At 37.3% G+C, this 16,263-nt stretch overlaps 1 long non-coding RNA gene across 2 annotated transcripts in view; it reads right to left on the bottom strand.

Moving 5' to 3' along the window:
* Nucleotides 1-414: 414 nt before the first annotated feature.
* The window catches only part of LOC120516894, a 47,205-nt gene continuing 31,356 nt past the window's right edge, over nt 415-16,263 (bottom strand). For both annotated transcript variants that reach the window (XR_005630937.1, XR_005630938.1), the window contains 4 exons: nt 1,544-1,650; nt 945-1,110; nt 615-671; nt 415-504 (listed from right to left, as the gene is read on the bottom strand). This is a non-coding gene — a long non-coding RNA (uncharacterized LOC120516894). The remainder of the gene's footprint in view (nt 505-614; nt 672-944; nt 1,111-1,543; nt 1,651-16,263) is intronic.

The following is a 16,263-nucleotide window of genomic DNA, read 5'->3' as shown; positions in this document are numbered from 1 at the left end:
TCAAAAATAAAGATTAGTTTTTCTGTTTGTTTTTACAATTATTAAAGTGTTCATTTATTGTTAATACTCAGAACTCGGTCTCTGACTCATTTCTATCAACTTTAAACACATTTTTAATTTGAGGGAACACCGTTGTCATCTCAGGCATAGACCAGTGCGGTTGGGCCCTTCTCAATTGCCTTCTGGACGAGCTGCAAACGTGACAGTCGTCACAGGGTGAGTGAAGAGGGTCAAGGAACATCTCCAGTACAAGTTAATGAAACAGCAGCAGGCTGCGTGTGTAAGTAGAATGTTACTCGCCATCACTGTGCACATGTGTGGGTGGGTGAGAGGCCAGTCCGTCATCAGCAAGCCCAGCTGGGTAAATGCGGAAACCTTTCCATCACCAAGTTGTGTCAGCTTCATGAAGTCTTCCCTGCAGTTTGAAGAATGCAAACATGGGAGAACCAGTGCACCAGCTGCCAGAAGGTAGGACTGTTCGCTCCTCGGTCTGATTGATGTGCTCTTCAATGCAATCATGTATGGAAATAAATTAATAAAACAGTTCATTGTTAGCAACACATACATTTAGACTCTGAAGTACACTTCTCGAGAACACCTTCTTAGATGCTGACCTTGTGAAATTTGACAACATGGCCAACAGCTTCATGGATGCTTTTCTTTACAATCCTCTGTTTGGTGGAGGTGGAAACAGATATAGAAACAGCAGGATTGATGCCATGTCACTATCACACATTGATGAGAGGGGAAAAAACTAAAAACATACATGTTGAGCTTCAGAAAAAGATTTTACTAAGTGGCTGCCCGGATTTGAACTATCCAGCTCATGAAATTAGTTTATGCATTTTCAGATTATTTTTAAAGTACCTCAAAACTGACAGGAATAACTCAAGGCAAATGATTAATATAAACTAACATTTTAGACATAGCTTTGTCATATTTACCTTGGATCATGAGTATTCTCGGGAGACTGGATAAGTGAGCTCAGCAGTAAGTCTGAGTAATGTTCTTGGCTTTCTGACGAGTTTAATCTTGAAGAATGTGACCCACGTCTCCAGAAGCTTGGATGATGTCTCCATTCCAAAAGGCAACTCAAAAGTCTTGAAGAACCTCACAATATTGGGGAAAAAAAGTACTAAACATAATTCTGGGCTGCAGTTTGAAGGCAATGACAAGATTATGTTCAATCATGCATCACTAAGAAATATTAAAAATACATAGTGACAACCTTAACATAAAGATACATAGAGTAAAGTACAAAAAAGTGGAGTCAAATACTAAAATGTCTCAAAGGGTACGTATTAGAATGCTAAACTTGCCAGGCCTTTCACATCCAGACACCATAGACACGCTTCAAGTGCTGTAGTCGACTTCTCTGCGTCATGGAATAATTGCTGCATGTATTTGAAGGCTGATCTCATCTTTGAGATAACCTAGGCCCGGACTGTCGCATGTTTCATTAAGGCAATAGCCTCTCTACACCCGTCACCTTCTAGCCGACCCACAGGCAAGTTAAATGATCGTTCAGTGCATGGCCACTTACTTTCTCAACTGTCTCAGGCTCTTCCGTGGCTGTCAGTGCCCCTGCAGAATACTTTGTGTGGAGTTGCTTTTAAACGCCGTGCTACTTTCTTCCTCACAAAAATGCTCCTGAAAACACAAAAGGAAAACGGCATAAAATTAAAATAAAAAAAAAAAACTCAACCTTCACACTCCCTAAACAGTTTATGCTAATACGTTGTGAAAACTTTTTCTGGATTTCTTCATTTAGTGAAATAACTCCCTTCAAACTTCTACATGTTCATTGTTATATGAGGCACAGTAAGCTGTCACAGTAAATGGTGAACATAATATATTTAAAAAGTGAACGCAAAAATTAGGCATATAACTATCTGGTAATTTAAGGTAATGTTTTGGACCAAAATGTTTGTCCATTTTTCATCCCACTAAGCTGAAAAAAATAACATTGATGCACCTACTGTATAAATTGTCTGACAACTCTTTAAAACTATGCAATGATACAAATGGTGTGATTCAACATACAGATGCTCTCCAAACAGGTAGGCAGATACACTGACAGACAGACTTACACAGCCTTTTGTTGAACTGGGATCTTTCAGTGTGTTATGATACCTAATGCACACTGCACTCTCATATCTTTTGGAGGAATATTCTTTGATAGAAAATACAAAAAGGTATTTTAAAATCTGACACAGACTGAAGAAAGAAAATGTTAAAAGACTTTAAAACAAAGTTGACTGAAAATTAAACAGAATGTGAGTATATAATTCCTTTAATACAAAAGTCTTTATGTAGTAAAATACATAAGGACAGCATTTGTGAAAAGTGTATTAAATTTTTCCGGTTTCTTTGTGGTGGCGGCCTGTGCCACCACCGCCTACTCAAAGCATCATGATGCACCAACATTGATGGACTGAAAGCCAGAAGTCTACGTGACCATCATCATCAGGTCCTTCCATGAAAACCCTAAATACAAAGAGGACTGTTTGACTTATGTTAGGTAGAATGCCCAGAGGGGACTGGGCGGTCTCTGGGTCTGGAACCCCTACAGATTTTATGTTTTTCTCCAGCCTTTGGAGTTTTTTTTTGTTTTTTCTGTCCACCCTGGCCATCGGACCTTACTTATTCTATGTTAATTAATGTTGACTTATGTTTATTTTTTATTGTGTCTTCCATTTTTCTATTCATTCTGTAAAGCACTTTGAGCTACATTTTTTTTTGTATGAATATGTGCTATATAAATAAATGTTCATTGATTGATTGAAATTCCTTATTAACAGCAAATGAAGAAGAGTAATTGATTTAGAAAAGTACAATTGAATACTGTTTACACATACCCATGCTTTTCAGTCATAGCTGTCACCATGTTTTGTCTGTAATTGTGCCAATTTCTCAGTATTTTTGTAATATCTTGTCACCATGTGGTTTTTTGACGAGCTGTGAAATAAATTCACCAAATGAAATGAAACTGCAGAACTCAAATAGAAAACAGAAGTTTGCTTTCTATCTTTTTTGTAAATGTACGGTTACTTAGTCTTTGCATTCTTACATGCTGCTTATTCATCTTCTTCCCAAACTACATTACCACAGATATGTTGATGTGGAACTCAATTATGTTTAATTGCAAATAGCTCTTTTGCAGAAGTCGAATCATTCTCAATTTGTGCTAACTTCAGCTGTCTGAGGTGCACCCTCCACTGTCACAGGAGGTGGATCTTGTGTCTGTACGTGATGATGACTGCACAGGGGATTCTTAAAAAAGAAAAGGGCATCATGTCAGTAGAAGACAGAGCAGAGAGATAAAACATTTTACTAATTAACCTGTAAATTTCATTTCTGCCACTAAGCCACCACTCGTGACAGTATAATGTTAAGTTGTTCACTTGCTTTTAAATGAGGGAGGTTTGTATCTAAATGTAGGATTAGTAAAGATGGATGGCCTAAATAGTGTGAGTGTCTCTTTAAGAGATTAGTCACCTATGCACCTGTATAAACTGGCCCAGTAACAGTCTCAAGGCAGGTGGGCCACGAGAGTAACATTGAACTGGGTGTTCGCAGTAAGGAAGTGAAATCCGTGCCTTAACTGTACGGTTTTATGATACAAGGGGGCTTGTCACGTTTTTTCTTTACTATTTTCATAATATATTGTTAGATTGATTTGGTTTTGTGTTATTGTCGCACTGTTTCTTTATAGATTTTTTTTATTCATTATTTCACTAGTGTTTTTTGGGTTGTGGGTTTTCATGTATTTTTTTTTTTTTTTTATTTATTAATTTTATTACAATCAATACATAGCAATCACATTTTTACAAAAAAAAAAAAGAATTATGCTAAGAACAGATCGATCCCCACCCTTGAGAGAGAGAGCAAGCCAAACGGTGTAAAATTTAAGGCTTTTAAAAATACCTAAATCAACAAATTCTCTGTGCTTTATAAACTCATTTCAAAATATTACTGATTAGATCCTGCCATGTTTTGAAAAAAAGTCTGCACAGATCCTCTAACTGAGTATTTGATTTTTTCCAATTTTAAATAATATAACACATCAGTTTCCCACTGACTTAAAGAGGAGAGTTTGGGTTCTTCCAGTTTATCAGAATAAGTCTGCGTGCCAACAGTGTAGTGAATGCAATCACAATTTGTTTGTCTTTCTCCACTTTAAGACCCTCTGGAAGAACCCCAAACACAGCTGTTAATGGGTTAGGAGGGATTGTGAGTCCAAGACTGTCTGAGAGGTAATTAAAAATTTTTGTCCAGAATAATGTTAATTTGGTGCAGGCCCAGAACATGTGACCTAGTGAGGCTGGGGATTTTGCAGCGTTCACAGGTTGGATCATGCCCTGGAAACATTTTGAGAGTTTTAGTCGAGACAGATGTGCTCGATATATAATTTTGAGTTGTATAATTGTATGCTTTGCATATGGAGCTTGAGTGAATTCTCTGCATTGCTACTTTCCACTCCTTTTCTGATATATTAATTGAGAGGTCATTTTCCCAGTGTCCTCTTGGATCTTTGAAAGGAAGGGATTGTAAAAGGATTTTATATATTGTAGAGATGGAGTCTAACTCCTTGAAATTGAGCAATAATTTTTCCAGCGTGGATGAGGGTGCAAGATGAGGAAAATCTGGAAGGTTCTGTTTAACAAAGTTCCTGATTTGAAGATAGTGAAAGAAATTTGTAGCTGGAATGTTAAATTTGGAATGTAATTGTTCATAGGATGCAAAGACGTTGTCTATATAAAGATCTCTAAGCAAGTTAATTCCAAATTTTTTCCAGATATTAAAAACTGCATATGTTTGTGAGGGTTGAAAGAGGTGGTTCTTTTGCAGGGTGCCACAGAAAGAAGCTTCTCCGTCTTAAAATGCTTTCTACATTGGTTCCAGATTCTAAGTGAGTGGAGCACAATTGGGTTATTAGTGTATTGCCGATAACGTGTGTTTATTGGAGCACAAAGCAAGGAATACAAAGAAGTACTGCAGGATTTTACTTCTATTGCGGTCCATGCCTGTGTATGTTCTTCTATTTGTGTCCAGGTTCTTATCGACTGTATATTTGCCCAGTAATAAAACTGGAAGTTAGGTAGAGCCATGCCGCCTTCTGCCTTTTGTCTTTGTAGGGTCGCTCTTTTGATGCGTGGATGTTTAGAATTCCAAATAAATGAGGTTATTGTTGAATCTAATTGCTTAAAGAACGATTTATTAATGTATATTGGTATGTTTTGAAATAAAAAGGAGCTTAGGAAGAATATTCATCTTAACAGTGTTAATTCTTCCAGCTAGTGTGAGATGAAGGGTTGACCATCTATGCAAGTCTTGTTTAATTTTTTCCATGCAGACGACGAAATTTTGTTGATAAAGAGCTTTATGTTTACTTGTGATGTTTACCCCGAGGTATTTAAACTGTTCTGCAATGATAAAAGGAAGGGTGTCTAATCTAATATTATATGCTTGCGAATTCACCGGAAAGAGTACACTTTTATTCAGATTAATTCTGAGACCAGAGAGCTTTTGAAATTCTGTGAGTGCTGCTAAGACTGCAGGCACAGAATTTTCTGGGTCCGATATATACAGTACCATGTCATCTGCATATAATGAGATTTTCTGTTCCAGTCCTTCTCTGCTAATCCCCTTTATCTGATCAGTATTTCGACAATGTATTGCCAGTGGTTCAATGGCAATTGCAAACAGCAGTGGTGACAAAGGGCATCCTTGTCTTGTGCCACGCTCTAGTTTAAAGTAGTCTGAGCAAATGTTATTGATGCAAACTGAAGCTTCTGGGTTAGTATACAGTAATTTAATCCATGCACAAATGTTCGGGCCAAACCCAAACTTCTCCAAAATAGTAAAAAGGTATTTCCATTCAATCATGTCGAATGCTTTTTCTGCATCCAATGATAATAATATTTCTGGGGTGTTTGATTTAGTTGGTGAGTATATTACATTAAACAGGCGTCAAGATTTGAAGATAAGTGTCGGCCCCTAATAAATCCAGTTTGGTCTTGTGATATTACTGAGGGAGCACTTTCTCCATCCTTCTAGCTATGATTTTAGAGAGTATTTTAACGTCGTTATTCAGAAGTGAAATTGGTCTGTATGATGCACATTGTAATAAGTCCTTATTTTGTTTTGGAAAGACAGTGATTAGTGCTTGGCGAAAGGTTTGTGGAAGAGATTGGTTATCTCTGGCTTCTGTAAATGTTGCTAATAGGAGGGGAGCTAGCTGAGCGGAGAATTTCTTGTAAAACTCTGCAGGGTAGCCGTCAGGGCCTGCTGCTTTTCCACCTTGGAGTGACTTTATAGCATCCAGTAATTCTGATAATGACAGAGGTTTATCGAGCTCCTCCACACTAATAGCGCCAATTTGTGGTATCTGTAATTTATCCAGAAATGCATTAGATTGTATATTGTCTTCTTTAAACTCAGTAGTATATAGGGATTTATAGTAGTCTCTAAAAGTGTACATTATATTTTTGTGTTCGATGATTTTATCTCCGTTCGTGTTAGTAATTACCGAGATTGCGTTATGCATCTTGCTTGTGAATTTGTTGCGCTAAAAGCTTATTAGCTTCTCTCCATGTTCATAATAATGATGTCTGGATTTGTAAATTAGTTGTTCGGTTTCTTTAGTTGTCAAGAGGTTTAATTCTGAATGTAGAGCCTGCCTCCTCTTATGTAGAGTCTCGCTTGGTAGTCTGGCATGTTCTTCATCTATTTTAGTAATTTCGCTTTTTATCTCTGCTACTTTCTTCGCTTCGGATTTATTTCTGTGGGAAAGATATGAGATAATCTGTCCTCTTAAGAAGGCCTTAAGAGTTTCCCAGAGTATTCCTGCAGAGATCTCAGGGATGTATTTGTCTCTAGAAAGAATTCAATTTGTTTGGATATAAATTCAGTACAATTCTCGTCAGCTAATAGAAGCGGATTGAGACGCCATCTGCGGGTGAGTGTATGGGGCTTAGTAATTTCAGCTCCAAGATCATCGGAGCATGGTCTGAAATAACAATAGCATCGTATTTACAAGATTTAATCTTAGGCAAGAAGTTATTATCTATAAAGAAGTAATCAATCCTTGAGTAGCAATGATGTACTGGTGAGTAGAAAGAATATGTTCTTGAATTTGGGTTTAAAAACCTCCAGGGATCTGATAAGTTGTGATCAGTTATAAACTTTGTAATTATCTTTGCGGTGTTAGTTGCGTCCCCCTGTGGAGGAAGTCTTATCTAAAAGTGGATTTAGAACACAATTAAAGTCCCCAGCCATTATAAGTTTATGAGTGTTCAGATTGGGAATGGATGCAAATAAATTTTGTATAAATTCCTTATCATCAACATTAGGTGCATAAACATTTATCAAAATCATTTTACAGTTAGATAAGTCTCCCATGACCATCACATATCTCCCTTCAGGATCCAATACTACATCTGATGCTACAAATGGTACTGTTCTATGTATGAGAATTCCCACCCCTCTAGTTTTCTTTGTAAAACTAGAATGGAACATTTGGCCAGTCCAGTCTTTTGCAGCCGGAACTGATCCTTACTTAGTAAGTGGGTTTCCTGTAAAAATACTATTTTAGCATTTAGACCTGTTAGGTGAGAAAGTACTTTCTTTCTCTTTAATTCGTGATTCAGGCCTTTAACATTCCAGCTTACGAAGTTAACTGTCCCATCATGGAGACACTGATTCTGAGTTTTTGGTGTCATATTATAGTCTTAACTGGAAGTGAAATAGTTTAGGTCTTAATTTCCTATTCCCCCAAGAGTTGTTGCCATGCAGCTTATTATTACGTTGATAGTTATAATTATAAAGATTGAGATGATAGATTAGATATAGATCAAGCCTGCTCTCTTTCTCTTCCCCCCTTAACCCCCCACCCTCCCTTTTGCCTCCCCAGGTGAGGCTAAAACCCACTTCATGCAGTCCCAGTCCTCTGACATACCCAGAGACAGAGCACGCCCAAAGCACATCAAGCCCCCATGCAGTGGCGCTTTAAGGTTAAAAGATAGAGATATCTGTTACCAATATAGTCTTTAAAAGAGGAAAAAGAAAAAAAAAAAAAAGAAAAGAATTTTGCACTTAATATATATATATATATATATATATATATATACATATACATATATATATATATATATATATATATATATATATATATACATATATATATATATACACACATATACATACATATATATATATACATACACATACACATATACATATAATCTTCATCAATTTTAGTGCATTAAGATGATATCCCCAGATAATAAACCCAGGTGATGGTGTTAAAGATGTGTCCAAAACAAGCATAACAAGTCTTAATGCAGTAATAGCAATAACAGCAAACCAAGGGTATGATATTGAACAGTCTCATTTAGGGTACACATGAAATAATTAGAAAAGAAAAAGAGGAGGAAAACGTAATTAAGCACAATAAAACATAAACATTTAGCCTAGTAATACTAAGTAATGATAAGTAATAAGTAAGTAATAATAATATAAGAATATGAGAATATATGCTGATAAAAACCCGTATTTTAAAACAAATAGATCAGACAGTAGATTATTAATCCTAGCGTTATCATTTACCGCCATGACTCACAATTATGTATCAGAATAGTCCCGGGATCAGCTTTCTTAACTCATTTTCTGCCTCCTCCTTGCTAGCGAAAACATAGAAATGACCCTGCCATTCCACTTTCAGTTTTGCCGGATACAGGAGGCCGTATTTGACATTGGCTTGCCGTAGCCGCTGTTTAATATTATAGAAGGCGGCGCTTAATAGCTGTTGCTGGAGAGAAGTCAGGGAAGACGCGAATGTGGCAATCTTCATATATAATATCTTCCCCTTTTTTCCTGAGGAGTTCCATCACCTCTAACTTAAATGATAATCGCTCAAAACGAACTATAAAAGATCTTGGTCGGGTCTGACGGTGTTTGATCGCACGCTGTAAGCCGCTGCTATCTCAGATTCTGCTTTAAAGTCGCCCGATTATTTTAGAAAAAGTTCAGTTCTGAATTTCACGGGTTTAAACTTTCGATTCTCCGCAGGCCTTCAATTCTGACATTATACCTTCTATTCCCATCTTCTAAAGCAGCCAGTCTGTCTCCAAGTTTTTCTCCGAGTTTTTTACATTCCGAACTGACATTTACTGCTCTTTCCTCGGCACTGGCAGCTAGATGTTCGCTATTTCGATCCGATTCGTGAATGTCTCACTAAGATGCTCCAATCGATCAGCAAGCGTGCTCAGTTTAACTGAGTTTTTCTCAATGCGCTCTTCAATTTTACCCAGCACCTGTCGAAGTTCTAGTTGTACCTCTTGCGCAGCCTTTCATTTGCCTGTTGGATTTCCTGTTTTAATTCCTGTTTCAGTCTCTCAAGTGCCTTTGCCGCTGCTTTCTCATTAGCCTTCTCGCTTTTCTTTATATCTTGCCTGAGCTCAGCGAGCAACACTTTCAGTTCAGATAGCTGAAATGTGCCTTCTTGTGCCGTAGATGAAGCAGCAGACTCTGCTGAAGCCGGTGTCCCGCTGCTCCAGTCCCGCGTAATTGCGTAAGCTGAAGCCGCGGACCTCCCGCCTTTTCCAGTTTCAGGTAATCCTCTCCAATCGGCGAGCTATCCACATCTGCACTCACGATCGCACCTTCGCTCCCCTTTTCGCTCTCAGCGGCGACGATGTAGCGGACCGTGGTCCCGGAGGTTTTTTCCATCGTACATTAAATTCACTCTGAAAAATACATGAAATGAAACTGCAGAACTCAAATAGAAAACAGAAGTTTGCTTTCTATCTTTTTTGTAAATGTACGGTTACTTAGTCTTTGCATTCTTACATGCTGCTTATTCATCTTCTTCCCAAACTACATTACCACAGATATGTTGATGTGGAACTCAATTATGTTTAATTGCAAATAGCTCTTTTGCAGAAGTGAATCATTCTCAATTTGTGCTACTTCAGCTGTCTGAGGTGCACCCTCACTGTCACAGGAGGTGGATCTTGTGTCTGTGCGTGATGATGACTGCACAGGGATTCTTAAAAGAAAAGGGCATCATGTCAGTAGAAGACAGAGCAGAGAGATAAAACATTTTACTAATTAACCTGTAAATTTCATTTCTGCCACTAAGCCACCACTCGTGACAGTATAATGTTAAGTTGTTCACTTGCTTTTAAATGAGGGAGGTTTGTATCTAAATGTAGGATTAGTAAAGATGGATGGCCTAAATAGTGTGAGTGTCTCTTTAAGAGATTAGTCACCTATGCACCTGTATAAACTGGCCCAGTAACAGTCTCAAGGCAGGTGGGCCACGAGAGTAACATTGAACTGGGTGTTCGCAGTAAGGAAGTGAAATCCGTGCCTTAACTGTACGGTTTTATGATACAAGGGGGCTTGTCACGTTTTTTCTTTACTATTTTCATAATATATTGTTAGATTGATTTGGTTTTGTGTTATTGTCGCACTGTTTCTTTATAGATTTTTTTTATTCATTATTTCACTAGTGTTTTTTTTTGGGTTGTGGGGTTTTCATGTATTTTTTTTCTTTTTTTTATTTTATTAATTTTATTACAATCAATACATAGCAATCAAGTTTTTACAAAAAAAAAAGAATTATGCTAAGAACAGATCGATCCCCACCCTTGAGAGAGAGAGCAAGCCAAACGGTGTAAAATTTAAGGCTTTTAAAAATACCTAAATCAACAAATTCTCTGTGCTTTATAAACTTATTTCAAAATATTACTGATTAGATCCTGCCATGTTTTGAAAAAAAGTCTGCACAGATCCTCTAACTGAGTATTTGATTTTTTCCAATTTTAAATAATATAACACATCAGTTTCCCACTGACTTAAAAGAGGAGAGTTTGGGTTCTTCCAGTTTATCAGAATAAGTCTGCGTGCCAACAGTGTAGTGAATGCAATCACAATTTGTTTGTCTTTCTCCACTTTAAGACCCTCTGGAAGAACCCCAAACACAGCTGTTAATGGGTTAGGAGGGATTGTGAGTCCAAGACTGTCTGAGAGGTAATTAAAAATTTTTGTCCAGAATAATGTTAATTTGGTGCAGGCCCAGAACATGTGACCTAGTGAGGCTGGGACTTGATTGCAGCGTTCACAGGTTGGATCATGCCCTGGAAACATTTTGAGAGTTTTAGTCGAGACAGATGTGCTCGATATATAATTTTGAGTTGTATAATTGTATGCTTTGCATATGGAGCTTGAGTGAATTCTCTGCATTGCTACTTTCCACTCCTTTTCTGATATATTAATTGAGAGGTCATTTTCCCAGTGTCCTCTTGGATCTTTGAAAGGAAGGGATTGTAAAAGGATTTTATATATTGTAGAGATGGAGTCTAACTCCTTGAAATTGAGCAATAATTTTTCCAGCGTGGATGAGGGTGCAAGATGAGGAAAATCTGGAAGGTTCTGTTTAACAAAGTTCCTGATTTGAAGATAGTGAAAGAAATTTGTAGCTGGAATGTTAAATTTGGAATGTAATTGTTCATAGGATGCAAAGACGTTGTCTATATAAAGATCTCTAAGCAAGTTAATTCCAAATTTTTCCAGATATTAAAACTGCATATGTTTGTGAGGGTTGAAAGAGGTGGTTCTTTTGCAGGGTGCCACAGAAAGAAGCTTCTCCGTCTTAAAATGCTTTCTACATTGGTTCCAGATTCTAAGTGAGTGGAGCACAATTGGGTTATTAGTGTATTGCCGATAACGTGTGTTTATTGGAGCACAAAGCAAGGAATACAAAGAAGTACTGCAGGATTTTACTTCTATTGCGGTCCATGCCTGTGTATGTTCTTCTATTTGTGTCCAGGTTCTTATCGACTGTATATTTGCGCCCAGTAATAAAACTGGAAGTTAGGTAGAGCCATGCCGCCTTCTGCCTTTTGTCTTTGTAGGGTCGCTCTTTTGATGCGTGGATGTTTAGAATTCCAAATAAATGAGGTTATTGTTGAATCTAATTGCTTAAAGAACGATTTATTAATGTATATTGGTATGTTTTGAAATAAAAAGGAGCTTAGGAAGAATATTCATCTTAACAGTGTTAATTCTTCCAGCTAGTGTGAGATGAAGGGTTGACCATCTATGCAAGTCTTGTTTAATTTTTTCCATGCAGACACGAAATTTTGTTGATAAAGAGCTTTATGTTTACTTGTGATGTTTACCCGAGGTATTTAAACTGTTCTGCAATGATAAAAGGAAGGGTGTCTAATCTAATATTATATGCTTGCGAATTCACCGGAAAGAGTACACTTTTATTCAGATTAATTCTGAGACCAGAGAGCTTTTGAAATTCTGTGAGTGCTGCTAAGACTGCAGGCACAGAATTTTCTGGGTCCGATATATACAGTACCATGTCATCTGCATATAATGAGATTTTCTGTTCCAGTCCTTCTCTGCTAATCCCCTTTATCTGATCAGTATTTCGACAATGTATTGCCAGTGGTTCAATGGCAATTGCAAACAGCAGTGGTGACAAAGGGCATCCTTGTCTTGTGCCACGCTCTAGTTTAAAGTAGTCTGAGCAAATGTTATTGATGCAAACTGAAGCTTCTGGGTTAGTATACAGTAATTTAATCCATGCACAAATGTTCGGGCCAAACCCAAACTTCTCCAAAATAGTAAAAAGGTATTTCCATTCAATCATGTCGAATGCTTTTTCTGCATCCAATGATAATAATATTTCTGGGGTGTTTGATTTAGTTGGTGAGTATATTACATTAAACAGGCGTCGAAGATTTGAAGATAAGTGTCGGCCCCTAATAAATCCAGTTTGGTCTTGTGATATTACTGAGGGAGCACTTTCTCCATCCTTCTAGCTATGATTTTAGAGAGTATTTTAACGTCGTTATTCAGAAGTGAAATTGGTCTGTATGATGCACATTGTAATAAGTCCTTATTTTGTTTTGGAAAGACAGTGATTAGTGCTTGGCGAAAGGTTTGTGGAAGAGATTGGTTATCTCTGGCTTCTGTAAATGTTGCTAATAGGAGGGAGCTAGCTGAGCGGAGAATTTCTTGTAAAACTCTGCAGGGTAGCCGTCAGGGCCTGCTGCTTTTCCACCTTGGAGTGACTTTATAGCATCCAGTAATTCTGATAATGACAGAGGTTTATCGAGCTCCTCCACACTAATAGCGCCAATTTGTGGTATCTGTAATTTATCCAGAAATGCATTAGATTGTATATTGTCTTCTTTAAACTCAGTAGTATATAGGGATTTATAGTAGTCTCTAAAAGTGTACATTATATTTTTGTGTTCGATGATTTTATCTCCGTTCGTGTTAGTAATTACCGAGATTGCGTATGCACATCTTGCTTGTGAATTTGTTGCGCTAAAAGCTTATTAGCTTCTCTCCATGTTCATAATAATGATGTCTGGATTTGTAAATTAGTTGTTCGGTTTCTTTAGTTGTCAAGAGGTTTAATTCTGAATGTAGAGCCTGCCTCCTCTTATGTAGAGTCTCGCTTGGTAGTCTGGCATGTTCTTCATCTATTTTAGTAATTTCGCTTTTATCTCTGCTACTTTCTTCGCTCGGATTTATTTCTGTGGGAAAGATATGAGATAATCTGTCCTCTTAAGAAGGCCTTAAGAGTTTCCCAGAGTATTCCTGCAGAGATCTCAGGGGATGTATTTGTCTCTAGAAAGAATTCAATTTGTTTGGATATAAATTCAGTACAATTCTCGTCAGCTAATAGAAGCGGATTGAGACGCCATCTGGGGTGAGTGTATGGGGCTTAGTAATTTCAGCTCCAAGATCATCGGAGCATGGTCTGAAATAACAATAGCATCGTATTTACAAGATTTAATCTTAGGCAAGAAGTTATTATCTATAAAGAAGTAATCAATCCTTGAGTAGCAATGATGTACTGGTGAGTAGAAAGAATATGTTCTTGAATTTGGGTTTAAAAACCTCCAGGGATCTGATAAGTTGTGATCAGTTATAAACTTTGTAATTATCTTTGCGGTGTTAGTTGCGTTCCCCTGTGGAGGAAGTCTTATCTAAAAGTGGATTTAGAACACAATTAAAGTCCCCAGCCATTATAAGTTTATGAGTGTTCAGATTGGGAATGGATGCAAATAAATTTTGTATAAATTCCTTATCATCAACATTAGGTGCATAAACATTTATCAAAATCATTTTACAGTTAGATAAGTCTCCCATGACCATCACATATCTCCCTTCAGGATCCAATACTACATCTGATGCTACAAATGGTACTGTTCTATGTATGAGAATTCCCACCCCTCTAGTTTTCTTTGTAAAACTAGAATGGAACATTTGGCCAGTCCAGTCTTTTGCAGCCGGAACTGATCCTTACTTAGTAAGTGGGTTTCCTGTAAAAATACTATTTTAGCATTTAGACCTGTTAGGTGAGAAAGTACTTTCTTTCTCTTTAATTCGTGATTCAGGCCTTTAACATTCCAGCTTACGGTTAACTGTCCCATCATGGAGACACTGATTCTGAGTTTTTGGTGTCATATTATAGTCTTAACTGGAAGTGAAATAGTTTAGGTCTTAATTTCCTATTCCCCCAAGAGTTGTTGCCATGCAGCTTATTATTACGTTGATAGTTATAATTATAAAGATTGAGATGATAGATTAGATATAGATCAAGCCTGCTCTCTTTCTCTTCCCCTTAACCCCCACCCTCCCTTTTGCCTCCCCAGGTGAGGCTAAAACCCACTTCATGCAGTCCCAGTCCTCTGACATACCCAGAGACAGAGCACGTCCAAAGCACATCAAGCCCCCATGCAGTGGCGCTTTAAGGTTAAAAGATAGAGATATCTGTTACCAATATAGTCTTTAAAAGAGGAAAAGAAAAAAAAAAAAAAAGAATATTTGCACTTATATATATATATATATATATATATATATATATATATATATATATATATATATATATATATATATATATATATATATATATATATATATATATACATACATATATATATATACATACATACACATATACATATAATCTTCATCAATTTTAGTGCATTAAGATGATATCCCCAGATAATAAACCCAGGTGATGGTGTTAAAGATGTGTCCAAAACAAGCATAACAAGTCTTAATGCAGTAATAGCAATAACAGCAAACCAAGGGTATGATATTGAACAGTCTCATTTAGGGTACACATGAAATAATTAGAAAAGAAAAAAGAGGAGGAAAACGTAATTAAGCACAATAAAACATAAACATTTAGCCCTAGTAATACTAAGTAATGATAAGTAATAAGTAAGTAATAATAATATAAGAATATGAGAATATATGCTGATAAAAACCCGTATTTTAAAACAAATAGATCAGACAGTAGATTATTAATCCTAGCGTTATCATTTACCGCCATGACTCACAATTATGTATCAGAATAGTCCCGGGATCAGCTTTCTTAACTCATTTTCTGCCTCTTCCTTGCTAGCGAAGACATAGAAATGACCCTGCCATTCCACTTTCAGTTTTGCCGGATACAGGAGGCCGTATTTGACATTGGCTTTGCCGTAGCCGCTGTTTAATATTATAGAAGGCGCGTTTAATAGCTGTTGCTGGAGAGAAGTCAGGGAAGACGCGAATGTGGCAGTCTTCATATATAATATCTTCCCCTTTTTTCCTGAGGAGTTCCATCACCTCTAACTTAAATGATAATCGTTCAAAACGAACTATAAAAGATCTTGGTCGGGTCTGACGGTGTTTGATCGCGTCGCGTAAGCCGCTGCTATCTCAGATTCTGCTTTAAAGTCGCCCCGATTATTTTAGAAAAAGTTCAGTTGCGAATTTCACGGGTTTAAACTTTTCGATTCTCCGCAGGCCTTCAATTCTGACATTATACCTTCTATTCCCATCTTCTAAAGCAGCCAGTCTGTCTCCAAGTTTTTCTCCGAGTTTTTTACATTCCGAACTGACATTTACTGCTCTTTCCTCGGCACAGGCAGCTAGATGTTCGGCTATTTCGATCCGATTCGTGAATGTCTCACTAAGATGCTCCAATCGATCAGCAAGCGTGCTCAGTTTAACTGAGTTTTTCTCAATGCGCTCTTCGATTTTACCCAGCACCTGTCGAAGTTCTAGTTGTACCTCTTGGCGCAGCCTTTCATTTGCCTGTTGGATTTCCTGTTTTAATTCCTGTTTCAGTCTCTCAAGTGCCTTTGCCGTTGCTTTCTCATTAGCCTTCTCGCTTTTCTTTATATCTTGCCTGAGCTCAGCGAGCAACACTTTCAGTTCAGATAGCTGAAATGT

Source organism: Polypterus senegalus, chromosome 16 (genome assembly GCF_016835505.1).
Source record: "Polypterus senegalus isolate Bchr_013 chromosome 16, ASM1683550v1, whole genome shotgun sequence".
Taxonomy (NCBI): Eukaryota; Metazoa; Chordata; class Cladistia; order Polypteriformes; family Polypteridae; genus Polypterus; species Polypterus senegalus.
The sequence above is the reverse complement of the archived record's forward strand: the minus strand, read 5'-3'. Positions and strand labels throughout refer to the sequence as shown.